General features: G+C 41.4%; 1 protein-coding gene across 2 annotated transcripts in view; it reads left to right on the forward strand.

The window, feature by feature from the left end:
* The first annotated feature begins 23,706 nt into the window (after positions 1-23,706).
* FOXJ3 (forkhead box J3) overlaps positions 23,707-27,071 on the forward strand; it is a 134,535-nt gene continuing 131,170 nt past the window's right edge. For both annotated transcript variants that reach the window (XM_081225816.1, XM_081225817.1), the window contains exon 1: positions 23,707-23,883. The gene's annotated coding sequence lies outside the window, so the exon portion shown is untranslated. The remainder of the gene's footprint in view (positions 23,884-27,071) is intronic.

Consider the following 27,071-nt stretch of genomic DNA (forward strand, 5'->3'; position numbering starts at 1 on the left):
TTGCTGAATGGATACAAAAACAAGACCCATCTATATGCTGTCTACAAGAGACCCACTTCAGACCTAGGGACACATACAGACTGAAAGTGAGGGGTTGGAAAAAGATATTCCATGCAAATGGAAATCAAAGAAAGCTTGAGTAGCAATACTCATATCAGATAAAATAGACTTTAAAATAAAGAATGTTACAAGAGAAAAGGGAGGACACTAGATAATGATCAAGGGATCAATCCAAGAGGAAGATATAACAATTATATATGTACCCAACATAAGAGCACCTCAATACATAAGACAACTGCTAACAGCTCTAAAAGAGGAAACCAACAGTAACACAATAATAGTGGGGGACTTTAACACCTCATTTACACCATCCAAACAGAAAATTAATAAGGAAACACAAGCTTTAAAAGACACAATAGACTAGATAGATTTAATTGATATTTATAGGATATTCCATCCATAAACAGCAGATTACACTTTCTTCTCAAGTGCTCACGGAACATTCTCCAGGATACATCACATCTTGGGTCACAAGTCAAGCCTCAGTAAATTTTAAAAAATTGAAATCATATCAAGCATCTTTTGTGACCACAACACTATGAGATTAGAAATCAATTACGGGAAAAAAATGCAAAAAACACAAACACATGGAGGCTAAACAATACGTTACTAAATAACCAAGAAATCACTGAAGAAATCAAAGAGGAAATCAAAAAATACCTAGAGACAAATTACAATGAAAACACAATGATCCAAAACCTATGGGATGCAGCAAAAGCAGTTCTAAGAGGGAAGTTTATAGCAATACCAGCCTACCTCAAGAAACAAGAAAAATCTCAAATTAACAATCTAACCTTACACCTAAAGGAACTAGAGAAAGAAGAACAAACAAAACTCAAAGTTAGTAGAAGGAAAGAAATCATAAAGATCATAGCAGAAATAAATGAAATAGAAACAAAGAAAACAATAGCAAAGATCAATACAACTAAAAGCTGGTTCTTTGAGGAGATAAACAAAATTGATAAACCATTCTCCAGACTCATCAAGAAAAAGAGGAAGAGGACTCAAATCAATAAAATTAGAAATGAAAAAGGAGAAGTTACAACAGACACCACAGAAATACAAAGCATCCTAAGAGACTACTACAAGCAACTCTATGCCAATAAAATGGACAACCTGGAAGAAATGGACAAATTCTTAGAAAGGTATAACCTTCCAAGTCTGAACCAGGAAGAAATGGAAAATATGAACAGACCAATCACAAGTAACGAAATTGAAACTGTGATTAAAAATCTTCCCACAAACAGAAGTCCAGGACCAGATGGCTTCACAGGTGAATTCAATCAAACATTTAGAGAAAAGCTAACACCCATCCTTCTCAAACTCTTCCAAAAAATTGCAGAGGAAGGAACACTCCCAAACTCATTCTATGAGGCCACCATCACCCTGATACCAAAACCAGACAAAGATACTACAAAAAAAAAAATTATAGACCAATATCACAGATGAATATAGATGCAAAAATCCTCAACAAAATACCAGCAAACAGAATCCAACAACACATTAAAAGGATCATACACCATGATAGACTGGGATTTATCCCAGGGATGCAAGGATTCTTCAATATACGCAAATCAATCAGTGTGATACACCATATTAACAAATTGAAGAATAAAAACCATATGATCATGTCAATAGATGCAGAAAAAGCTTTTGACAAAATTCAACACCGATGTATGACAAAAACTCTCCAGAGAGTGGGCACAGAGGGAACCTACCTCAACATAATAAAGGCCATATACAACAAACCCACAGCAAACAAACAAACAAACAAACAAAAATGTGTGTATACTCTGATATAGGAATTCCCCCTCTAGGCATCTACCAGAGTAAAGAACTTACCCATGTGCACAAGGTGTTCATTGTAGTATTGTCACGGCAGGACAAACTGGGAACAATCTAAAGGTCTAAGGTCTATTCAGAAGTGGACTGACTATGTAAAATTTAAAATTCATTTCTATGTATAGAGAATGACCTCCAGGATTTATTATTGGGTGACAAAACAAAGCTGCAGAACAGTATGTTTGATATGATACTATTTTGTAAAAACAAACACATAAAACAATGTTATCTGCAGGTATGTCATTTAAACATAAGAGGAAGTCTGAGATACTACTGAACTGAAAATAATAGTGGATGATGGCCATTAACATGATATTGAGTGCTTCTATAATATTAAAAGAAATTGCTCTAAGCCCTTTGTAAGATTTAACTCATTCTATCCTTAGAACAACTCTTTAAGATGAAGAGAGATTAAATAACTTGTCCAAAGTCATGAGTAAATTGCAGAATCCAGACTCAAGCTTGGATACTCTAGCTCCAAGAGTTATCAGTCTTAACTTTGATTATATGTGGGAAGCGAGGACTGGGATTGGGGTGGTGGTCAAAGGGAATCATGGCCTAATTTGTAATGTCTTTATTTTTTTTAACGTGCATGAACTTTTTGAGTCAATAAAAATTTATTTAAAAAGAAATATGACAACTTACCAATTATCATAGAAGGTTAAAGAGATAACTCTTATTGCACTTAATCTGTTAGTCTTAGAAAAGACATCAGCGTAAGCTTATTCAGAGTGCTTTGAAAACTGGAGATGACTACTGTCTGACATGACAACTTTCTGACACAACAATGAACAAAATGCTTTCAATTTGGAAACTACAGTATGTTAAAATTGAGATTAAGACAAAATTCAAGTACCTCTTTCTTAAGTCTTACCATAAATTAGCTTCCCAACCTTCTCTCTCCCCTCCTCCTACACCTTCTAGTAGGAGAAATCCATGCTGTTTCCTGCCCATGTTTTGCTCAGTTTGTTCCCATTTAATCCTCTGCCCAAGATGTTTGCACCCCCCACCTCTTTGGTTCAGGGGACCACCAACATCTAGTTCGATGCAGAGCATGGAAGCTTTTACTATGTGTTAATAGATCTGGAATGACTGCAGTAGAAGCCTTCTTATCCAACAGGATCAGGACTGTAAATGGAATAATTCAGTTAAACTCAGAAACCACAAAATATCATCTATATTTACTTTAAATATTTTATTTTAACTTTGAGCATATTTATATATATTCATTCACCAATGTTTTAATGTAAATCAAGGTTGAGAATGAGTTCATGGATTGGAGCTCTGCATTATCTTTCTTAAACATACCATACTCACAGCATGCATTTTTATGATTTACAGTTTAGGTTTCTTTTAAGTGGAGCAAGAACTTAAACACACCTGGGAAAGAAATCTGTGTGCAGGACTTTACTTACAATTATTTACCCAAATTTTTACAATTGTTTTGCCCACACTTATTTCAATGATAGTTTTTGTTTTTATTTTTTGTTTTTCAGTAACTCAGTCTTTGTCTTTTCAAAGCATTCCACTAAGTTTAAAAACAATTTAATGAAATGTTGCAAACATAGAAGGAGAAAAATAGGAAGGACACCTGTTCCCACACTCAGCTGTATGAATGCTACCATACTTGCTTCAGATTTTTCAAAAAGGAATCAATATTACAGAGAGTTGAAACCTGCTGTACACTCCACACCGATTTCATTTCTATTCCACTCTCCCCATCCGTAACAACTGTCCTGAATTCAGTGTTTAGCTTTCCCCTATGCATTTTTATACTTAGTAATATGTGTACCAATAAATATATATATATGGCTTTGTTTTACATGTTTTGAATCTATGTATAAGCTGTATCATACTGTATTTTTCTCTCATCATTATGTGTTTGAGATTTATCCTTGTTGATATTTGTAGCTCTAGTTTACTCATTTGTTACTCATTCTATTTTGCAAATATTCCAGAACTTATTTATTTTATTTTCTCTCTGGTTGAATAATTGGGTTATTTCCATTTTTCCCATTACAAACAATACTGCAGTGATCATTCCTTCATATATCTCCTTGTATATATATGTGAGAGTTTCTCTAGCCTAGCAAATGTAACAGGAAATGGAATTTGGGGGACAAAGGGCATGCACATCTTCACAAGTATATTGTCAAATTATTTTCTAATATGGTTGTAACAATTTATGCTCTCACTAGCAGTGAGTGAGTTCATTGCTGTATATTCAACACTCATGTTATCAGTCTTTAAATTTGTTTTCCCAGTTAGGTGGGTGTGAAATTGTATCTCAAGTGGTTTTATTTTGATTTGCCTTATCTATAATGAGGTTCATTATCTTTTCATATGTTTATTGGCCATCCAGATGTCCTCTTCTAGCAATTGCTTGCTTCTGTCCTTTGCCCATTTCTCTATTGTTTATCTGTTATTCTTGATTTGCAGAAATGTTGTTAAAGTCTAGATACCTATCTTTGTCAGTTAAATGAATTGCAAATATCTTTCTCAGATTGCAGCTTGTAACTTATCTTTGTTCATGTCCTATTTTGTTGAATAAATGTTTTAAAAATAGAGTTAATCACATTTATCAATCTTTTCTGTCATGGTTTATGCTTTTGGGTTTTAGGAAATACTTGCTTATTCTGAGAGAAAGGTTCTCCTTACGTTCTCTTCAAAATGTTTTGAAACTTTATTTTTCACATTTAGGTCTTTGTTTCACATAGATATGGTTTTTGGTATGTTTTGGGGATAGGAAGCTAACTTTGTTTTTTCCTTTTTTTTCCCTGTATATACAGTCGTCTTACCCCAGGTTCTCTGAAAAACAGAGCCTGAGATACCACCTACATGCTAAGGTACTGAGAGGGGCAATGCCGGAGCAGCAATAATTAGGGAAAAGGGAAATGAGGTGTGGGAGAAAAGAAAGCAAATACAAGTTGATATGTTACCAAGCTGGCCACAGCTTCCCAAGGAAATCCAGTCTTGGTCACTCAGGACATCTTCCCAGCAGGTTCTATGGAAGCACCACACCTCAGAACAGTCCATCAGAGGGAAGCGGAAGGTTGAACAATTTATCTTCTGCCTCCTCTTTTCTCCTCCCTGTTCTCGGTTGAAGTTTATTCCATTGGAAGTTAAGTCACTTCTGTGTTGTTACACCAACCCAGTGGGGAATCCAGTCTCCAGGGCTGTTAGGTGGTGCTTGATGCTTTATTTGAGCCTGATAGTGATGGAAAAGCCATATCCTCCATGAGTCTGGTAGGGTGGGACCTGAACATCAGAGCCATTGTGTCTTCTGCTGTGTTGGGAGCAATGGAGGCCACACCAAAGTTGAACTCTTGCTCTGTGGTAAGACTGAGACAACTAGAAGTGTTAAGAGATGAAGAAATGTCAGTAGCGACTGGGGCTCCCAATGGAGAGGTGAGTCCAGGTGCATTATTTGGATCCTTACCAATAAATTTTCTCACTTATTGAATAGTTCATTTGTAATGCCACCTTGGAATATATCAAATCTGTATATATTCATGAACCTCTTTCTGGGGTCTCTTTTCTGTTCCATTCACCAATTTGTCTATCCCTACACCAATATCAGGCCATCTCAAACTTTGTATCTTTAAACTAAGTGGATATCTGGTGGGACAGTCTTTCTATTTTGTTCTGTATCTTCAAAATCGCCTTGTCCTTTTCCTCTTCTATATGAATTTTAAGATCAGTCTATTTAGTTCCACAAATAGTCATATTTGGATTTTATTTAGAACCACATTGAATTTATAAACTAACTTGGGAAGAATTTACAACTTTATGGTATTGACTCTTCCAGTTCATGAACCTGATAGATCTCTCCCTTTATTCAGGTCTGCGTGTGTGTGTGTGTGTGTGTTTTTCTTTTTATCTTTTTAAATTAATTAATTTATTTATTTTTGGCTGTTTTGGGTCTTCATTGCTGCACGTGGGCTTTCTCTAGTTGTGGCGAGTGGGGGCTACTCTTCTTTGCAGTGCGCGGGCTTCTCATTGTGGTGGCTTCTCTTGTTGTGGAGCACGAGCTCTAGGTGTGTAGGCTTCAGTAGTTGTGGCATGTGGGCTCAGCAGTTGTGGCCTATGGGCTCTAGAGTGCAGGCTCAGTAGTTGTGGCACGTGGGCTTAGTTGCTCCACGGCATGTGGGATCTTCCCGGACCAGGGCTCGAACCTGTGTCCCCTGCATTGGCAGGTGGATTCTTAGCCACTGAGCCACCAGGGAAGCCCATGTGTGTTTTTTTCAATTTTTATAATTTTCTTCACAATGATCTTACACATTTACAGATTGATTCCTAGGAATCCTGTTATTTTTGTCACCATTGTGAATGGGATCTTCATTCTTATTACAATTTCTGATTATTTACTGATGTTGAAAGGCTACTGATTTCCTCATATTGATCTTGAATATGGCAAATTTGGTAAACTCTCCTGTTAGTTTCTATTTATTTATTTATTTATTTATTTATTTATGGCTGTGTTGGGTCTTCGTTTCTGTGCGAGGGCTTTCTCTAGTTGCGGCGACCAGGGGCCACTCTTCATCGCGGTGTGCGGGCCTCTCACTATCGCGGCCTCTCCTGTTGTGGAGCACAGGCTCCAGACGTGCAGGCTCAGTAGTTGTGGCTCACGGGCCTAGTTGCTCCGTGGCATGTGGGATCTTCCCAGACCAGGGCTCGAACCCGTGTCCCCTGGCAGGCAGATTCTCAACCACTGTGCCACCAGGGAAACCCCCTTATTAGTTTTAATAGATTCTATTCTGTGGATTATCTTGGGATTTTGTATGTAATCAATCATATTTATCTATAAATAAGGACAGTGGCCTTCTAATCCCAGTTTTAAGGATTTGTAAAAATCATGAATGAGTGTTAAATTTTTTTGATGTCTTTTTGACATTCATTGGAATGGTCAGTTTTTCTCCTTTAATCTGTTCAAATGGTCAGTAGATTTTAGGATGCTGCATTTCCTTGTATTTCCAGGATAATCAACTTATTCTTTGTAGAAACAATCCTCATTCTTTTGACATTCATATTACATTGCTTGACATAATTTTAATTTAAATTATATAATTACAGTATCAAGTGCACCTGGCCTCAGTAGGTTATGAAATAAAATACAATTGACCCTGGATAAGTATAAAACTCAAGTGCACAGCAGCCCATTACCTACCAGGATTACACTGATGGTTCTTTTAAGACAGAATGGAGAATGGAGAGTATCAGTTAAGTGGAAATCAATTAACAAAGTGTTCACTGTTTAAGGAAATCAGTGGCCAGGGTGACAAAGAACATGCTCTGTAAGTCAACATGAGTTGTCTCCATCCAACCACGTTCAAGAAATAGTTCTTGAGAAATTACTATGCATTAAGTACCATGTTAGGCATCATGGTTAAACACAAAGGTGAAGCAGATAGTTCCTGTTCACAAAATATTTTGCAATCTCGTACAGAGGTTAAGACCAAGTGCTTACATACATCACAATCACATATATCACAATGAGATAGAAAGAGTAAGACGGATGTCTAAGGAGGTACAAAAGCTATCATGGAGGGAAGGTGTAACTGGGAGAAAAGAGTGATCAAAAAACGAGTTTAAGAGGAGATAGATTCTGCTATGAAAGGAGTTGAGAGGAGTTGGACCATTGATATCTACACCAATCGGCCGCTTTAACTGCTCCCTATCTGTTAGCAATTGCCTTGAAAGCAGAACTATCCTCTGATCTCCTCTCATGACCATTTCTTTTCTTATTGGTCTTACACACAGATTCTCCCTCTCTGCCTGGCATTTTCAGATAAGATGTCCACTCCCTAGTCCCTGGAAACTGTGACTGTGTTGTTTTACATGGCAAGGGAGAATTAAGACTGAAGATGAAAAAAAAATTGCTAATCAGCTGACCGTAAGATTGGGAGATTAGCCTGGATGATCCTGATGGGCCCAGTGTAATCAAAAGGGTTCCCTAGGGCTTCCCTGGTGGTGCAGTGGTTGCGAGTCCGCCTGCCGAAGCAGGGGACATGGGTTCGTGCCCTGGTCTGGGAAGATCCCACATGCCACGGAGCGGCTGGGCCCATGAGCCATGGCCGCTGAAGCTGCGTGTCCGGAGCCTGTGCTCCGCAATGGGAGAGGCCACAACAATGAGAGGCCCGCGTACCACAAAAAAAAAAAAAAAAAAAAAAAAAGGGTTCTCTAAAATGAAAGAGGAAGCAGGAGAGCAGTGCCAGAGTGATGCAGCATGAGGAAGACTTCACCAGTCATTGCTGGCTTCGAAGAGGGAAGGGGGCCATGAGCCAAAGAATACCGTCAGCTTCTAGAAACTGGAAAAGGAAAGGAAATGGATTCTCTCCTAGAGCCTCCAGAGGAATGCAGCCCTGAGACACGTTGATTTTAGCCCAGTGCCACCCATTTCAGACTTCTGGCCTGCAGAACTATAAGATAATACATTTGCTTTGTTTTAAGCCACCAAGCTTGCGGTAATTTGTTAAAGCAGCAATAAGAAAGTAATAAAAAATGTTAATAAAGCTGATCAGGAGAAAGAACAGGGTTTGAGGGAAAGTTTCTGGCTTTGCTGGTGCTGAGCTGAGGAGCTGGTGGTTATCTGTGAAAGCGCCAGAAGGTCATTGGAAATGTGGGTTTGGATCTCAGAAAAGAAGTTGGGATTTGGGATTCTAGAATAATTTCATTGAGGAGATGCTTGACACCTAGAGAATGGGTGAGATGGATTTAAGGAGAAAGTTTACAGAAGTGCTGTCCAATAGAAATATAACACAAGCCATGAATGTCAGCCAGATTTGCAATTTAAATTTTTCAGTAACCACATTAAAAACATTTAAAAACCAGATGAAATTAAATTTTAATAATATATTTCATTGTACTCACATATCCAAATTATCATTTCAACATGCAATCACTATAGAAATTATTAATGAGACATTTTACATTCTTTTTCTTGGTATAAAGTCTTTAAAATCTGTTGTACATTTTACACGCACAGCATATCTCAGTTCAGCACATCTGTAATTAATTTCAGGGGCTCTAACCATCATGTGGCTAGTGGCTCCTATATCGGACAGTGCAGTTTAGAGAAAGTGCACAAAGAATGGAGCCTTGAGAGACTTCTGCATTTAGAAGACAGGAGGAGGAAAATGAGCCAGTGAAGGAGTAGACAAAGGTAGTGCAATGTTTCAAAATCCAAAGGAATTTTACTTAGGAAAATGTAGTGGGGGAAAAGCATCACATGATTTCTTTCTTCAGTGCTCTGGCTCATTCAACTCTTATATTTTAGAGGTATTCCCCCTGTCTGTAGTGAAGCTTTACACTACATTTTCCTTTGCTCTGCCTTTAATAGTCTCATATATACATCTAGCCATAAATTTAGGGGCTCAGATATAGGTGACTAGGGATAAGAGGGTGACTAGCGGGAAGAAGAAAGGAGAACTAAAGTGGTATGAGGTGGTTGGAGGATGTGATGATTTGGAACAGGTGCCTGGTGGGAGTAAGATGGAGATCGTGTTGCCATAACAACTGATTATTTCATTGGCTCAATGACCAGTTGCCATGGTGACAAAATCTTTGTGTCAGTGTGACATGGATCCCAAGGGAGAGGATGCTTGTGCAAAGGACCCTTTCCTCATCGGTAAAGCTTTTATATTTGCAATAATTTCTGCATCATTTGATGAAACCTCCCCCAGGAACTTCAATGAACATCAATGTCCTCCCTCCTTCTTCCTGTTCAATTAGAGCAATCATTGCTTGCAAAATGCACACATTTTCATTGTTCATGTTCTATATAGTGTTTCCTTATCTCATAGTCTTTAATTGTTTTTTTTTAAGTTATTTTTTTAAAGATTTTTTTGATGTGGACCATTTTTAAAGTCGTTATTGAATTTGTTACAATATTGCCTCTGTTTTATGTTTTGGTTTTTTAGCTGGGAGGCAAGTGGGATCTTGGTTCCCCGACAAGGGATCGAGCACGCACCCCCTGCATTGGAAGGTAAAGTCTTACCACTGGACCGCCAGGGAAATCCCTTTAATTGTTTATTAATTTAACTCTTTCTCCTACACAGATATAACCCTGTTGAAGGCAGGGATCATATAATTCAGTTGTGTTTTTAGAAGACCGGGGGTTAGTGGAAAAAGACAGACCTTTGGGAGCCAGACATACCTGTGTTTACTTACCACCCCTGCTTCTGCCGTTTGCCAATTGTGTGGCCTTAGGAAAGTCATTTTATCTTCTTGAGATTTTATTTTCTTCTATAAAACGAGGATAAAAAAACTTGCACTGTGAGATTGTTGTGACGATTACAGATAACCTACATAAAGTAGCTGGCCTACAGTGGGGACTCAGTAAATGGTCCCAATTATTATAATATGGTGCCCAGCCCATGTTGGTAATACTTGATGAGTGATAAGGTAATGATGACAGATGACAGAATAACAGTAGGACTAGATTTAACCTTCAGGGTCCTTAAAGTTCAGTTGTCCTATGGTGGCCCAACTATATGTCAGCTGCAGTCTTAACTATCAATCAAAGTTATGCTGATTGTAACATCTTGGGAGAAAAAAATTTAAAGTATTTAATTACGAAAAACGAGAGAAGAGATAACCAGGTATTTTGTGCCTCCTGAGGGAAGAACATACTGCCAATGAACTAGTTGTGTCCAAAACAAAACAAAAAATCACACATGAATCTAATTCAGCCTCTAGATCCAATTACTGATTTACAGGAAACACAGAGGGCAGAGCACATGTTAAAAACCACCATGGGGGGCTTCCCTGGTGGCGCAGTGGTTGAGAGTCCACCTGCCGATGCAGGGGACACGGGTTCGTGCCCTGGTCCGGGAAGATCCCACATGGCGCGGAGCGGCTGGGCCAGTGAGCCATGGCCGCTGGGCCTGCGCGTCTGGAGCCTGTGCTCCACAACGGGAGAGGCCACAAGAGTGAGAGGCATGCGTACCACAAAAAAAACCACAAAAAAACAAAAAGCAAAAACCACCATCGGGAAGCAACCAGCAAGATCCATATTGTGAGAAATACTATAGGAAAAATAGTGTAGTTTCTTCAACAAACACTTTGCAAGAAAAAAAGAGCAGAGAGGGAACTTATAAATTAAAAAAGATTTAAGGGTTTTGTTATGGCATAATAAAATGCACTGTGGTCAACAGAAGTTGCTGAATGATATGCAGGTTTGGAATTCCATGTGAAAGTCTAAGGAGATACATGAAATATACACCCCCTTAAGAGACAAAACAAACAAACAAACAAAAAGTCCAAAAAACAAAGAGATGTAAGGGACATATCATTAATTTCCATGCATTATTTGAACTTTGATTCAAACAAATATTTTGAAAATTCATAAGGTGATTGAAAATTTGAACACTGACAGGATACCTCAAAGATACATCTTGATACCAGTGACTTTAGAAATTCTCATTAATTTTTAGATAAGAAAATGGTATGTCTTAGTAAAATAAGAGTTCTTATCTTTTGGAGAGAACAGTTTTTAAATGTGTGTGTATTGATGAAGTATGATATCTGGAATTTGGTTCAAAATAACACAGATGGGACAATGTGAGTGTGAGGGTGGGAATCTAGATGAAACAAGATTGGCTACTACTTGATAATTGTTGAAGCTGAGTGATGACTATGAGGGTTCATTGTGCTATTTGTTTATTTGCACATCTGCTTGAAGTTTTTCATAGAAAATAAAGAAGTTTGGAAAAGATTAAGGAATCATATTTAAAAGATTAAGTGCATTCATCCAAGATTGTACGCACAGTAAAGCTGCTCAGATGTAAGGAAATACAGACTATTCTTTGGTACAGTGGTGGACAAATGTATTGTGATGGTTTAATGAATAAATTAATGTATATTTCCCCTAGCTAGTCCTCCAAAGTGTGGTTTCTACATTGGACACATCAATGATATTTTTCTACTTCAAATTACAATCAGTATCACTCACGATGTTGTAAGTTATATTCCTAGAAAAACATTCCCTGAGAGGGAATGTGTGGACAAGATGTTTTTTAGGGGCAGGGTAGAGAGGTATGCTTTTGTGATCTGTCCTAGTCGAGGAGTGAAGTAAAGAGGAGTGGGCAGAGGAAGGAGTTGAACAGTGATACAGTTGCCAAACATCTCATCTGAGCCAGACTCCCAACCCCTTGGAGCTCAGGAGATGGAAGGGCTCTTCCAATATGTCCCTCCTTGAGCAGTGGGGCCAGGCCTTTATGCTTGGAATCACCCTCCTTACTGCAACAAACTTGAACTCATCCTTCAAGGCTGAGGTCAAATATTTCTGTGTCTGCGAACTCTTCCTTAAAACATCCATCCCCAGGCAGATCCAATTCCTTCCTCCCCTCTTCTTTCTCTTTGAACCGTACAGGGGAATAGGAAGAGCTCACATTTATAACATTTATTACGTGCCAGGTGCGGTGTTAAGGACTTTACATGTGCATTTGCAGTTGATACTATTATCTGCATTTACATATGAGGAAACTGAGTCTCAGAGAAATTAAGCAATTTTGCCCAGCTAAAGTCATGGAGCTAGTGAGTGGGATTTAACGCCAGGCAAGGGAGCCCATACTTACTCACTTATCACTATTATTCACTTCTCACTAGCACAAACCCAATCACTGTTATGCTGGACTGCCCCCTAGCTACTGCTTTTATCTTTGTACTCCAAGCCCTGAGCACAGTACCCAGCCTAGAGTTAGCATTTAATACACGTTGAATGAATGAATGGAAAGTCATCTGATCAGCATTTCTAGCAAATTTCATTTTAGAAACAGATCAAATCCAGATGCAATTTGATCCAGCACAAGGATGACATATTTCAAGGTAACAAGGAGCAAGAAACCCCACTAGAAGAACTATGCTTGCCTCTACTCAACATGGCAGAAAAAGAGACAGATGTGGGGAGTGGGCATGTAGGCCATAAATTAACTGCTAAAAGGTTAAAAAGGAAAAACTGTACTTAGGTACTTGAACATAAGTTTTGTGTTTGTGTGTGCATACGTGTTCATGCAGGCCTTTTGTCACCTCTTGCCTTGAGAATCATTACAAAAAGAAACATTCCACATTCCTTTTACTGTACTGAATGGTGGGGGAAGACACAGGTAGAGCATGAATTTAGGTTAAATGAAATTAAAACAACTTCCTGAGTCAAGAAGTATTCAAACTAGTTGCTCAAAAGTGGAGACGAGAACCTATAAGGAGCAGTAGAAGAAACAGGAATTATAAATGTTTCCATTATATAGAAAAAAACTCTTCTTCTTTTCCATTAAAATATCAGAATCTGAGAAAATACACTTGGACAATCAGTATGGGATATTAGCAAAAGGAAGGATTTGGAAGCCATAGGATTGAGGCTCAAGTCTTTACATTGCTATTTGCTAGCAACGTGACCTCAGTTTTCTTGCCTGTAAAATGGGGACAACAACCTCTAACTTTTAGGATCATTGTGGGGATTTAGTAAGGTAAAATATTACTTCCTTTTTCTACTTTCTGTTCTTGATGGAAGCCATTGTTCCCACTCTGAACTTCTATAGACATCAACATTTTGCCTGTCTTGTTTCATAGATCTCCCACACATTCTTTTTTTCTGGAGTATTTCAAAGCAAATCTCAGACATGTCAGTTCATCTTAAATATTTCAATTGCAAGGATTTCTGTTATTTTACACCAAAAGAAATCCCAATGTAATCTCCTGGTGAAAAAAAATAATTGTTTTGCACATCTTATTCAGTTTGGTTAACATATTAACGTTAACCCTAACAGGTTCACCGGATCACTCTTCATTTCTGTGCTTTGCGTTAGCCCTTTGAATATAGTAATTATGCCTAGAGTTGTTATACTTTGGAATTAGATGCATGTCATATTTGCAGTATCTTAACTGTTTGAGTGAGTGGTAGTAACAGGTGAATCTCTTCCTGGTTTTGAAACATTGATTTACAAATCTGGGCAGTCCTAAATCATTTGCAGGATTTTTTCTTTCCTCTTTTTTTAAAAAACATCTTTATTGGAGTATAATTGTTTTACAATGGTGTGTTAGTTTCTGCTTTATAACAAAGTGAATCAGCTATACATATACATATATCCCCATATCTCCTCCCTCTTGCGTCTCCCTCTCACCATCCCTATCCACCCCTCTAGGTGGTCACAAAGCACTGAGCTGATCTCCCTGTGTTATGTGCTGCTTCCCACTAGCTATCTATTTTACATTTGGTTGTATATATAAATACATGCCACTCTCTTACTTCGTCCCAGCTTACCCCCTCCCCATGTCCTCAAGTCCATTCTCTACATCTACGTCTTTATTCCTGTCCTGCCCCTAGGTTCTTCATAACCTTTTTTTTTTTTTTAGATTCCATATATATGTGTTAGCATATGGTACTTGTTTTTCTCTTTCTGACTTACTTCACTCTGTATGACAGATTCTAGGTCCATCCACCTCACTACAAATAACTCAATTTCACTTCTTTTTATGCCTGAGTAATATTCCATTGTATATATGTGCCACATCTTCTTTATCCATTCATCTGTCGATGGACACTTAGGTTGCTTCCATGTCCTGGCTATTGTAAATAGAGCTGCAATGAACATTTTGGTACATGACTCTTTTTGAATTATGGTTTTCTCAGGGTATATGCCCAGTAGAGGGATTGATGGGTCGTATGGTAGTTCTATTTTTAGTTTTTTGAGGAACCTCCATACTGTTCTCCATAATGGCTGTATCAATTTACATTCCCACCAACAGTGCAAGAGGGTTCCCTTTTCTCCACACCCTCTCCAGCATTTATTGTTTGTAGATATTTTTGTTGATGGGCATTCTGACTGGTGTGAGGTGATACCTCATTGTAGTTTTGATTTGCATTTCTCTAATGATTAGTGATGTTGAGCATTCTTTCATGTGTTTGTTGACAATCTGTATATCTTCTTTGGAGAAATGTCTATTTAGGTCTTCTGCCCATTTTTGGATTGAGTTGTTTGCTTTTTTGTTATTGAGCTGCATGAGCTGCTTGTAAATTCTGGAGATTAATCCTTTGTCAGTTGCTTCATTTGCAAATATTTTCTCCCATTCTGAGGGTTGTCTTTTCACCTTGTTTATGGTTTCCTTTGCTGTGCAAAAGCTTTTAAGTTTCATTAGGTCCCATGTGTTTATTTTTGTTTTTATTTCCATTTCTCTAGGAGGTGGGTCAAAAAGGATCTTGCTGTGATTTATCTCATGGAGTGTTCTGCCTATGTTTTCCTCTAAGAGTTTTGTAGTGTCTGGCCTTACATTTAGGTCTTTAATCCATCCTGAGTTTATTTTTGTGTATGGTGTTAGGGAGTGTTCTAATTTCATTCTTTTACATGTAGTTGTCCAGTTTTCCCAGAACCACTTACTGAAGAGGCTGTCTTTTCTCCATTGTATATTCTTGCCTCCTTTATCACAAATAAGGTGACCATATGTACATGCATTTACCTCTGGGCTTTCTATCCTGTTCCATTGATCTATATTTCTATTTTTGTGCCAGTAGCATACTGTCTTGATTACTGTAGCTTTGTAGTATAGTCTGAAATGAGGGAGCCTGATTCCTCCAGCTCTGTTTTACTTTCTCAAGATTGCTTTGGCTATTCGGGGTCTTTTGTGTTTCCATACAAATTGTGGAATTTTTTGTTCTAGTTCTATGAAAAATGCCAGTGGTAGTTTGATAGTGATTGCATTGAATCTGTAGATTGCTTTGGATGGTATAGTCATTTTCACAATGTTGATTCTTCTATTCCAAGAACATGGTATGTCTCTCCATCTGTTTGTATTGTCTTTAATTTCTTTCATCAGCGTCTTATAGTTTTCTGCATACAGGTCTTTTGTCTCTTTAGGTAGGTTTATTCCTAGGTATTTTATTCTTTTTGTTGCAGTGGTAAATGGGAGTGTTTCCTTAATTTCTCTTTCAGATTTTTCATCATTAGTGTATAGGAATGCGAGAGATTTCTGTGCATTAATTTTGTATCCTGCTACTTTACCAGATTCATTGATTAGCTCTACTAGTTTTCTGGTAGCATCTTTAGGATTCTCTATGTATAGTATTATGTCATCTGCAAACAGTGACAGTTTTACTTCTTCTTTTCTGATTTGGATTCCTTTTATTTCTTTTTCTTCTCTGATTGCTGTGGCTAAAACTTTTAAAACTATGTTGAATAATAGTGGTGAGAGTGGGCAACCTTGTCTTGTTCCTGATCTTAGTGGAAAAGGTTTCAGTTTTTCACCATTGAGAATGATGTTGGCTGTGGGTTTGTTATATATGGCCTTTATCATGTTGAGGTAAGTTCCCTCTATGCCTACTTTCTGGAGGGTTTTTATCATAAATCAGGGTTGAATTTTGTTGAAAGCTTTTTCTGCATCTATTGACATGATCATATGGTTTTTCTCCTTCAGTGCAGAACCATTTTCAATGCTTCCTTCAAGGATATTTCATGGAAGGTTTTCCAGTTACTGCCCTGTACTCTTTGGAGATGCCTTGGGGCCCTGCTCCTTTGTTTGCCTGAGTTTAACCTTCACCTCCATATTCTCTTAATCTGGCCCATTAAAAAACTTGATCCACAGTGCACTTCAAGCTAGAGTTCTCCTTGCCAAGTCCCCTGGGCTCTCCTTCAAGGTTTTCTACTCTTTGTAATATCCTCAGGGAGATTCGTATGTCTTTACTGACTGCCTACTCTATTCCAGCCCTGCAGATCCTGATGTTCCAGCTATTTTTCAATTATGTGGCATTTCATATAAATGGGGTGAATATAACTTGTAAAGTATTATATAAAAATTGGCTGACAATATTACCACAGCCTTCCCCTCCCTCTGAGATCCCTTAACCGAAGTGGGCAATATACCATAACCCAGGAAGAGCCTTTTTGGGAAGTTAGGAGACCTGAGTTGTGGTTCCACATCATTCCTTAGCATTAGTTTAAAAAATTTTTATTGAGTACCTAGTGGGTTCCAGGTACCCAGTAGGGTGCTAGGTTTAAAAATGAATGAGGTGGGGCTTCCCTGGTGGCACAGTGGTTGAGAGTCCGCCTGCCGATGCAGGGGACACGAGTTCGTGCCCCGGTCTGGGAGGATCCCACATGCCGCGGAGCGGCTGGGCCCCTGAGCCATGGCCGCTGAGTGGGCGCGTCCGGAGCCTGTGCCCCGCAGCGGGAGAGGCCACAGTGGTGAGAGGCCCGCATACCACAAAAAAAAAAAAAAAAAAAAGAATGAGGTGGGCCTTGCCTGAAGAACAGGGACTGTATCTTAACCCTCTTTGTAACTTCCTCTGGGACATGACATGGTCCATGGAATCTATCTTATAAAGGCTTGTCTGAGCCCACAGATCAGGATTGAATTTCTAATCCTCTATTTTAAAGCCTTTCATTACAGTACACCAACCATCCCATTTCCTATATTTTCTCATAATTCCCAAGCAACCTCTTTTACCTGGGGATGACACCAGAAATTTGCATAAGCAGAAGAAAAAAAAATCAGAAAGGGTCTGCATTAGTCAGTATAGGCGCTGTTACACTATGAGAGCAACTCCCAATTTTCAATGGCCCAATCAGCAAAAGTTGTTATTGTTGGGTCTTCGTTGCTACACACGGGCTTTCTCTAGTTGTGGCGAGCGGGCGCTACTCTTTGTTGCAGTGTGCAGGCTTCTCACTGCGGTAGCTTCTCTTGTTGTGGAGCATGGGCTCTAGACGTGGCTTCAGTAGTTGTGGCGCACAGGCTCAGTAGTTGTGGTGCACGGGCTTAGTTGCTCTGCAGCATGTGGGATTTTCCCGGACCAAGGCTCGAACCCATGTCCCCTGCATTGGCAGGTGGATTCTTAACCACTGCACCACCAGGGAAGCCCCAAAAGTTGTTTTTCTCACTTATGCTGTGTGTCCTTCCCAGGTCAGCTTTGCTATACATGGTCTTTGCTCTGGGACGGAGGCAGATGGATTGGTCTCCATCCTGAATGTTGCTGGTCATCAGGGCAGAAAGGAAAACATAGTGAAGCACTCTGACTCAAACCTTGCAGCTTGACTCAAAGCTTCCACCTGGAGGTGGCTCATCCAGCCACCCACAGTTCATTGACTAATGCAAATCACATAACCAAGCCTGCTGTCGAGGGAGTTGGGGAAGTAAAATCGACTCACCCCCTCCCTTCCCCCAGAGACACAGGAAATGTTCAGGAACAATAATATGGTCGCTTTACCCTTTCTTGGGTAAACTTTCTTGGGTAAATTCTCACTCTACCACTCTCAAACTACTGAGCCTCTGTTTTTCCTCTTCTTTAAAATGGGGACAACCACCTCATAGTTTTGCTCTAAGGAGTAAGTGAAAACATTTGCCAAGGGTCTATCATGTTCCTAATCACACAAGAAACGCTCAGTAAATATTACCCATTCCCCACCACTCTCCACTCAGCATTGGGGTTTCTTGATCATTCTTATTCAGCCCATTAGGCACAGAGTAGGTCAATAAGTTCACAACTTGAAATCAAATAATTGCTTCTTAAATACCATGTTTGTACCCACAGTTTCGGGATCCTTCAGGTTGCAAATCTTGGCTGCTCTTTCCTACTCACCAGTTTCCTTTCATTCTATGATTCCAAAAGATGCTGCTTACTCACTGGAAGAGAGGAGATCTCCTCTGTTCCATTCTACTTGAACATCTTCTGACTCACTCTTCCTAGCACCACCCAAGTTTCATCTTCACCATTGCTTGTACATAATGTAAGGGCTTTATTTAATCTATGCATTTGTTCATGTTTGTTCAGTTGTCTCCATGCTGTTGTGTCTTTCATTATGCTTTTAATTAGCTCGGTTGATTCTGAGAGTGGAGGTAAGCCAAGGTTTGGGCCAGGTGGTTACAAGGAAGATGGATGGGAGGGGGTGTTGAGGAGGTAGGTGGTATGAGTGCACTAGTGCGAATTCATTGCCAGAACTATGAAAAAAAATTTAGGCTTCTGCCTTCTATTGGGGAGAAATAGTCTAAGTTACCCCTTTCTTGTGAGAATGATTAAGCAGTAGACTGTTTGGGAAGGATCACATTTTGCCTTACTGATAAAATCTGAGGTTAACACCAAGCTCCTAGAGGGCAGGGACTCAATTTATGGATGGTTTACGTAGAGCGATATGGTCTAGATTCATCAGTTAGTTCTTTTCATCAGCCACTAGTGTTTAATGACCACTTATAAGACTGTAATTTCTGTGGCCTCTACTTTTCTCATATCCACCCAACCTCTTTGCACAAACTTTCTTCCTGTACCCCAAATTTTCCTTTTTTACTCCCAGGCCTGTTTCTGTCTCTATGGCAAACTCCTACTTATTTAGTCAGACTTAGCCTTAACTTTACCTTTAAGAGTGAAGCTTTCTTTGGTGCCCCCATCCCCATCCAATCTGACAGAGTTAAGCCTTGCTTTTTTTTTGTTTCCATGGCACAAGTACAAATCTCTACAAATTGCACAGGCATTAACTTTTGACATGTCTGTTTTTCCAGAAGGCTAGGAGTCCATTGAAGGTGGGAAATTTATTTATCCCCTTCTGATTCCCTAGTGTTTAGCCCAACACCTGGTATAGAGTAGTCGTTTGATAAATGATTCTTGAATGCTTTTTAACTATGCAGAGTGACCAACACCTAACACCCAAGTGTTATCATTAAATAGCAGTTAGTGGTGCTGAGAGCTTTCCAGTGGCCTTTGTATTTTTAGGAAATCTAATACACGAAATATAAAGTATTATATAAAGATACCTAGGGAAACTGGAAGGCTCCTTCAGGGCTGGGAATGATAGGAAGGGCTCTCTCATGTTTCTCTCTCTCCCCTTTGCAGGTCTTGGCTCATTTTAAATTCATTTCTCATTTTCTGCTTTCCTCTTACCATAAATAAAGAGGGAGAAAGGATCGGGTGAAGCCTCATTTGTCTAAAGGCGGCTGTGGGTCATGTGAAGTGTTGAACACCCCGCTGTTGATGCACAGCCAATGCCGAATCAAGGTTTTGTAGGGCTATTGCAGTCCAGGTTGGGACTGTGTTTCTTTTAGGGAATTTATAATCCAGGCGAGGCTGAGAAAAGATTGTAAACAACACAAAACAATAAAACTTCTATCTCATTGCTTTGAGCAATCTATTTCTCTTAAGGATCTGTCCCCTGAGTTGGATACCATTTTCTCTTTGAGGGCTCCACACTCTCCCTCCCAGACCACTCTCATCTCCGGAGACTATGAACTACTCTTCTGTGCTGACACTCGACCTTGTCCATAATGATGATTGTCTTTGGCGGCCTTTATTTTACGGTAGCCTGTGCCTGATCTCTTTTGCTACATAGCTGTGATTATAGTTCCTATTTAATAGGCCAGGAAATGGAGACTAAGAGAAACTAAATAACTTGACATAGGCACACAGGAAGTAAGATGTAAAACGTGAGATTGAACCCAAGTCTGTCTTCCCAATCTGAGCTTTAAGCTTTTCCTGCCCATCCCCAACCCCACCCCCACTGTTCCAGAATCCCCCCTGCTTCTATGGCCCTTACAACATTTTTGGGGGGGGTGGGAGGCGGGGTGCTCCTCAGCCTTTGACATTCTGGGGCTTGTGATTCTTTCATTCTCAAAAACTGCTGATCCCCAAGCCCCCAAGCCCATTCTGGCAGCTATCCAGAAACATCTTTCTACTCTCTTATTCCATCATTGGCTGACTCCACTCAAGTGGCTCAGAGATTCCTGGTTTGGGACTTTGATAACCTTGATTCCCAGTCTCAGGTTAAAACCTGGTGACTGTTGGCCTCAGTTTCTTCTTCTGGCAAATAGGTATAGTCTCAGTTTTGCCCATCTCCTTAAATGTATGACCCAGACTGTCCTTTAGTACCCTTCTGCTTACAGCACCACTCAGATGATAGTGGGCTTTGAGACCTAAAGGGCTGAGAAGAAGACAAGTGTTACCTGTGTTATAAAGGATCCACCCAGTGGCCCAACAAAGAACCAGGAACTTCCGATTCCCTTGGCAACTCGGTAGAAGAGGGAACTTCTACTCTTCTGTCAGGCAAGCTGGCAAGGGTGGCCACTTCTATCTCCCTTATCACAGTGTACTGTAATTATCTATTTGCTTCCCGCTAGACTGTGAGTTCTTAAAGTATAGAGACTGTATCTCATTTATCCTACTGACTGCTACCAGCCTGGTCCAAACCATCATCCTGCACCTAACTAATGGAGCCTCTGGCTTCCACCAATGTCCATACACCATCTACTCTTAGCACATAGCCAGGGTGATCTTTTTTTGTTTTGTTTTGTTTTTTGCGGTACACGGGCCTCTCACTGTTGTGGCCTCTCCCGTTGCAGAGCACAGGCTCCGGACGCGCAGGCTCAGCGGCCCTGGCTCACGGGCCTAGCCGCTCCGTGGCATGTGGGATCTTCCCGGACCGGGGCACGAACCCGTGTCCCCTGCATCGGCAGGCAGACTCTCAACCACTGCGCCACCAGGGAAGCCCCAGGGTGATCTTTTGAAAGCATCAATCAGATCATATCACTCCTCTGTTCGAAGCCCTGTGGTGGTTCCTCTTTAGGCAAGATCCTTACAATGGCCTACAAGACCCCACTCTCTGACCTTATCTCCTATTCCTCCCTCATTTGCTTACCCGGCTCCAGTTGTCCTGGCCTCCACTATTTTTAACACTTCCAGGAATACTTTCACTTCAGGGCCTTTCCACTAGCTGTTCCTTCCGCCTGGGACACTCTTTCCCATACAATGCATGGCTCACTCCCTCACCTCTTTCAAGTTTCTCATTAAAGTCACCTTATGAATTGGGCTCTCCCTGAAGGCTCTATTTAAAATCCCATTCTATAAAACTGGAGTTGGAATAACTGTTATGAATCTACCTTCATTTCTCTTCCACTAAGTCTTCTTTGCTACCCCTATTACTTTGCTCTACGAGTCTAGATTTTTTGGATAACTGCCCCCTCTTTTCCTCTAAATATTTTCCTTTCTCCCTTCCTTTTGCTCCAGTGCAGATCTAAGGCCATTCACCTATATTAATGCATGAGTTTACTTGACGAAAGAGGTGAGGTGTATTGAAACAGAAAAAAATATGTGTTCTCAGCTGAGGAGAAGCTGGAAAGGGAGTTGGACTCAGAAGACATTAGGTTTGAGTCCTGGCTCAAGTTTTTAGCCCTCTCAGCTTCAATTTCATCAGCTGTAAAAATGAACACAGGAGTCCTACCTTAGGGACCTGGTGAAAGCACTGAATGAGAGGTCAAGTGAAAGCACCTGGCATGTGGTCTCTACTAGCTGCAGAAGCTTGGCTTATTCTCCACTGAAGCCCCAGCACCTAACGCATGGTTCAGTTGAAGTAAATGAACACATTATTGATGAAGAAATGGTTGATGTTAAAAAAAAAACCCCACCCCCCCTACCTCCAGTTTTCCTCATACCTCTTACCCTGGTCTATTTTTTTCCCCCATAGCACTAAACACCTTCTATCACACCAAATTCTTTTCTTGTTACGTTTATCATCTTTCTCTCCATACTCAGATGATATCTCTAAGAGGGAACGGTATTTCCACCCTGCCCCGCTCTTCTATTCACTGATCCAACCCAAACACTAAAATAGGGTCTGACAACCTTAGTAGTGATCAGCAAATATTTGTTGGATGAATGAGTGAATGAGTCTTTTAACCTTCAGAATCTTGCTGGAGTCTTACGTAGAAAGGGAATATAGGAGTACTTTGAATCCCCAGTGCCTAGAAATGCTTGGTAAATGGCAGGTGTTCAATGTTTGCTGAAGCCATTGGGTACTCAGCTCTTTACCGGAGGTCTTCATCTATCTATATGAGACTACATCAAAAGAGGTTCCCAAGGTCAATTCACTCAGGCCTCTCCTTTTCATCTCGTCCAATCAACTTAGTATTCATCTGACAAATTATCTGAGTTTTCAAATGTTGAGTACCTACTATGAGTTCAAAAGCATGCTTGGTGCTATATGTGACTAACGCGAAAGAAGCAACAGCAAGTAATAAGTCTGAATGTAATTAAATGTGAAATTACAGGGCAGATTTGCAGTGCTGATACTTTAGAGAAAGAATCAGTGAAGACGGACTAGAAGTAAATTCCAAAGTTCACAAGTCGCCCAACTACCCTTCTAAGCGCTCCACCTGTTGATAGCAAGGACCATAACCTGGGCAGCAGCTTTAGAATCAGAAGGTCTTTCAGAGTTACAAATCCTTTGTTTTAAGGAGTAGGAAACCAAGGCTAGGCACGGGAGAGGCCTCGGCAGAGATGGGTCTAGAACCCGGGACCTGTGACGTTCTGGAAGTGTCCTGAAGGTCCAAGGTGCCTTTGTGGGGGTCGTAGAATCCGTGGTGCCCGGTCTTCCGGAGAGGCTAAGGTGCCTATCACTAAGGTGAGGTGGAGGGTGTTAGGGGAGAGGTCACAAGGCGCCATTCCCCCGGGGAACGGGACCCCGGAATCCCTGGGCAGGATCCCAGGCGGAGGTCCCTGCTGTCCTCAACTAAAGAGCCGCCCCCGCCGCCCTCCCTCCCCGGCCGCCACTCTGAGGAGCAGAGACCTGGTCCAAGCCATCATCCCCGCCCCAAGTTCCTCGGAGGTGCCGGCGGCTGGCTGATACCCGCAGCACAGAACCAAGACCCCGGGAGTCCCAGGGCACTACTTGTTCCAGCGGAGGGATCACAGGCGCGATGCAACGGCTGTGACCGCGAAGGAGTCGTGACGCCGCTGACGCCGTGCCGGTGGCGCAGCGACGTCGCAGGAGGCGGAGGCGGGGGCGGCGGCGGCAGCGGCAGCGGCGGCGGCGGCGGGGGCGGGAGGGGGAGCGGGTTGGGAAGTAGTTCCGGGTGCGGGGCCCCGGATGTTGGCTGCTCCCGCTGCCGCCGCCGCTCTCGGCGCTGCTCCGGGCCTCGGCTGCTCGCACCAGGCACCGCTGGGACGTTTCCCGGGGGGCGGAGACGCACACAGCGGCCGGGGGCTCGGCCGGGCCGTACCGGCCTGCGTAGCCTGAGGTGAGCACCAGCTGCCGGGGTGGTCGGGCCGGGACGGCGGGCGAGGAGGCGGGGCCGGGGCATCTCCCGGGACGGAGGTAGGGGCTGCTCTCCTCGAGACGCCCTCTCCCTTCTCACAGCCGCGGTCGCGTCGCGGGGCGGGCGGCGGGCGGGGCGGGGCAGGGGGCCCGGGCCCAGGCTGAGGCCTGGCGGGCGGCGAGGGCTGGGTCGCTCCCTCCCCCGCGGCGCTTCTCAGCTGCTGCTGCTCCTCAGCGGGGAAGCGGCGGCTCCGCGCCTCCCGCCCCTCCCCCAGGCGGGGCCCGGGGGAGCCAGACTGGGTTCCCGGGGGCGTCGAGTCCGAGGACAGTGTCCGTATTCCCTCCGTGACCTGCCGCTGGCCTGGGCTAGCCCCCTTTCCCGGCACGATGCAGCTTCTTCCCTTCAAACTCCGGGGTGCTTTTCGGCCGGCGAGGCGGCCAGTATCTCGCGCGTCGGGGGTGCCCTTCGGGGTGAGGAGGCCCGTGCGGGGGCCTGCGTTCCCACCCATCCTGTCGCCGTGTCCTTTACCGGCATTGGGCAGAGGCAGCCGTTCCATGCGGACGTGTTGCTGTCCTGTGTGTGTTGCATCCTGCCCACGTGGTAGGGTGTCTCCCCCCCCCCTCCATTTTTGCAGCTAGTGAGGAGGGAGGTTAAAGCGGGGTGGTTTTTACTCTGATTTCCTCCGGGTGGCGTGGAAGGTGTTAGGGTCAGTTTGCTTTGCCGAGGCGTACTGTTGGTCAGCTGCAAGAAGCAAGACTTGTACTCTCTGAAATTGAGACCAGTAGGGGACTTGGTTTCATTGACAATCTTCCTCCTCTTCCTTTAGCTGCTCTTGTTCTTTTCTCTACCATTTAATCCTAAAGAGAGAATAATAAGCTTTAGCTGCTGATGCATTGAGGTGCATAGTTTTCACTTCTCCATTCTACTTTTTGTGTGTATGGTTGGCGAAGGGTTTTCTTTTCTGTGTTGTGCAATCCACGTCTCAGTTGTTCCTAGTTGGATTCCTGAATGAGCTGAGTTGGGCTGGCCAGGGAGTTAGAGATTGGTGGGCATCTTCCTTGTCTTTTCTTAACATTTACTTTATTTTTTCTTTCTGTTTTGTTTGCCAGTGAAGCAGGCGTGCATGTCATGGATGTGTTACATGCATAGCTCTTTATTTGCAAGGCAGCACTAGGTAGTTTCACTGAGTCACTCATTTCGTGGGACCTCTTTTATTTCACTTTTCCTCTCTTTCTGTTGAGTATCATTGCACTCTCTGGTTTTTGAAACTGTTTTTGAAACGTGTTTTGAGTAGTTTCTTTCCTTACTGTCTCTTCCAGGTTAAGGTTTCCATCTTCCTGTGTTTTGCTCTTTTGTGACCACAGATTGCTCCCTTAACTGGGAACAGGACACGGTAGCAATGAGAGAAGCCTTGTATTCCTCCTAGACTTTAGCAGATATTTATAGAAAAGCAATAACTCCTCTCTGTTTTTCTCTTTGGGTAGCATCTAGAGATTTGATTGAATTTTTTAGTTTTTTAGATATCTGTTTCCTTTTTGTGTTTCTTGGAGTTAAGGTGAATGATTTTCTTGGTTTTGTGCTGCTGAAGATGCTGGGGTCTTCCTCATGCTTTTATTAGGTATTTTATTGGATGGGGTCAGGACATGTTTATTTTGGCTCTTTTTGATTCATTAGTTTGGTGAAATGAAAAATCCTCATATTTTGAAGTCACTTTTTAGATTCCAAAATAGCCAGTTCTCACTTTTTCTTGGTTTTTCACATGTGCATTCTCTTTGCGTGTATGTTTGTTTGTTTTTTCTTTTGTCTAGTACAATTGTTAGTATATTCTCCTTCTAGGTATGTAAAATAAAAATATTTATATACAGATTCTGTCCACCCTCACCATGGTAAGTATGGGTGGGGCAGTGGAAAATAGAGAATGCTGTTCTGATACATTCTGAGGCATATTTATTAAGTCAGTCAGCATTTGTGTACTTCTGCAAAATACAGTGCTACGTGTGAAGTGGTCTGTATGAAGAGACACAAGGAATAAAATATGTGGTTTCTTCACACTTCTGTTGGGGAAACAACATGTAACATGCATCATTCATAATTCCAAACAACATCAAGCTCCTGGTTGGGATAACAGTGCAGGCAAAGTCAAAGGTATAAGTGAGATTTGGAATTTTCAAAGGGCAAGAGATGTATTTAGTGAAGGGATATTTGCAAAGATATAGACGTGGCAATGTACAAAAGATATTGAGCAGTTTGACTGGCATAGGGAGTCTGTATTGGTGAATAAGAATAAATGAGTTTACGCTTGGTGAGTGTGTATTGGTGGAGGGCCTTATTAAGGATATAGGGTTTAATTTGATGGGGTACCACAGTGGGTTCTAAAGATTGAGAGTAAGATGATGCATATTGTTCCTGAGGACGGTTTTCATAATTAGTTGAGTGTCCTGGAGTAGGAAGACTGACTAGAAGGCTCTTGGAGAATTTTAGGAACAAGATGATGAGGGTCTGAGATAAAATGGTGATGTTTGGAATAAAATAATAGCTAGCATTTATTGAGTACTGTATGCCAGGCACAATGTTCTAAGCTATTTACATGTATTTAACTCATAAAGTCTTCATAATAAGGTCTTATTATTCCTATGAAGAAACCGAGTTACAGAAAGGTTAAGTAACTTGCCCTAAATCCTATAGAGAGTAAGCAACAGAGCGAGGATTTGAACCCAGGCAGTCTTGCCTTTGAGCTTATGCATTTAATCTTTATATTGTCCTATGAAAGAGTGTATAGAATATATAAGAGAATGTATGTTTGAGTAAAAATTAATTTGAACTTAGTGATGATTGAATGTGTGCCAAGGGAAGAGAGCAAATTAAACATTAAAAGATTAAAGCCTAGAATCCTGGGAGAATGGCTGATAATGATGAGGAAATCAGGAAAGTGTCACTGTGAAGATAAATGAGCTAAGGTGGGCTATGGTCAGCACTTCGATTGTATACAGTCAAGTTTTCAATAAAAGGCTAGTCTTTTGCAACTCCCGATAGCCTTTTCTCCTTGCTGGTTTTGCTCTGGAAATGCAGGCTAGTTTAATATTAATCTAAGCAAAACAATTAGAAAAACAGATCTATTCAAAAGAAAAAATATTTAGGAATTATTTTGGTTGAGTCATACCACTGCTTCC

The sequence above is a fragment of the Mesoplodon bidens genome (genome assembly GCF_964165515.1).
Source record: "Mesoplodon bidens genome assembly, chromosome: 2".
NCBI lineage: Eukaryota > Metazoa > Chordata > Mammalia > Artiodactyla > Ziphiidae > Mesoplodon > Mesoplodon bidens.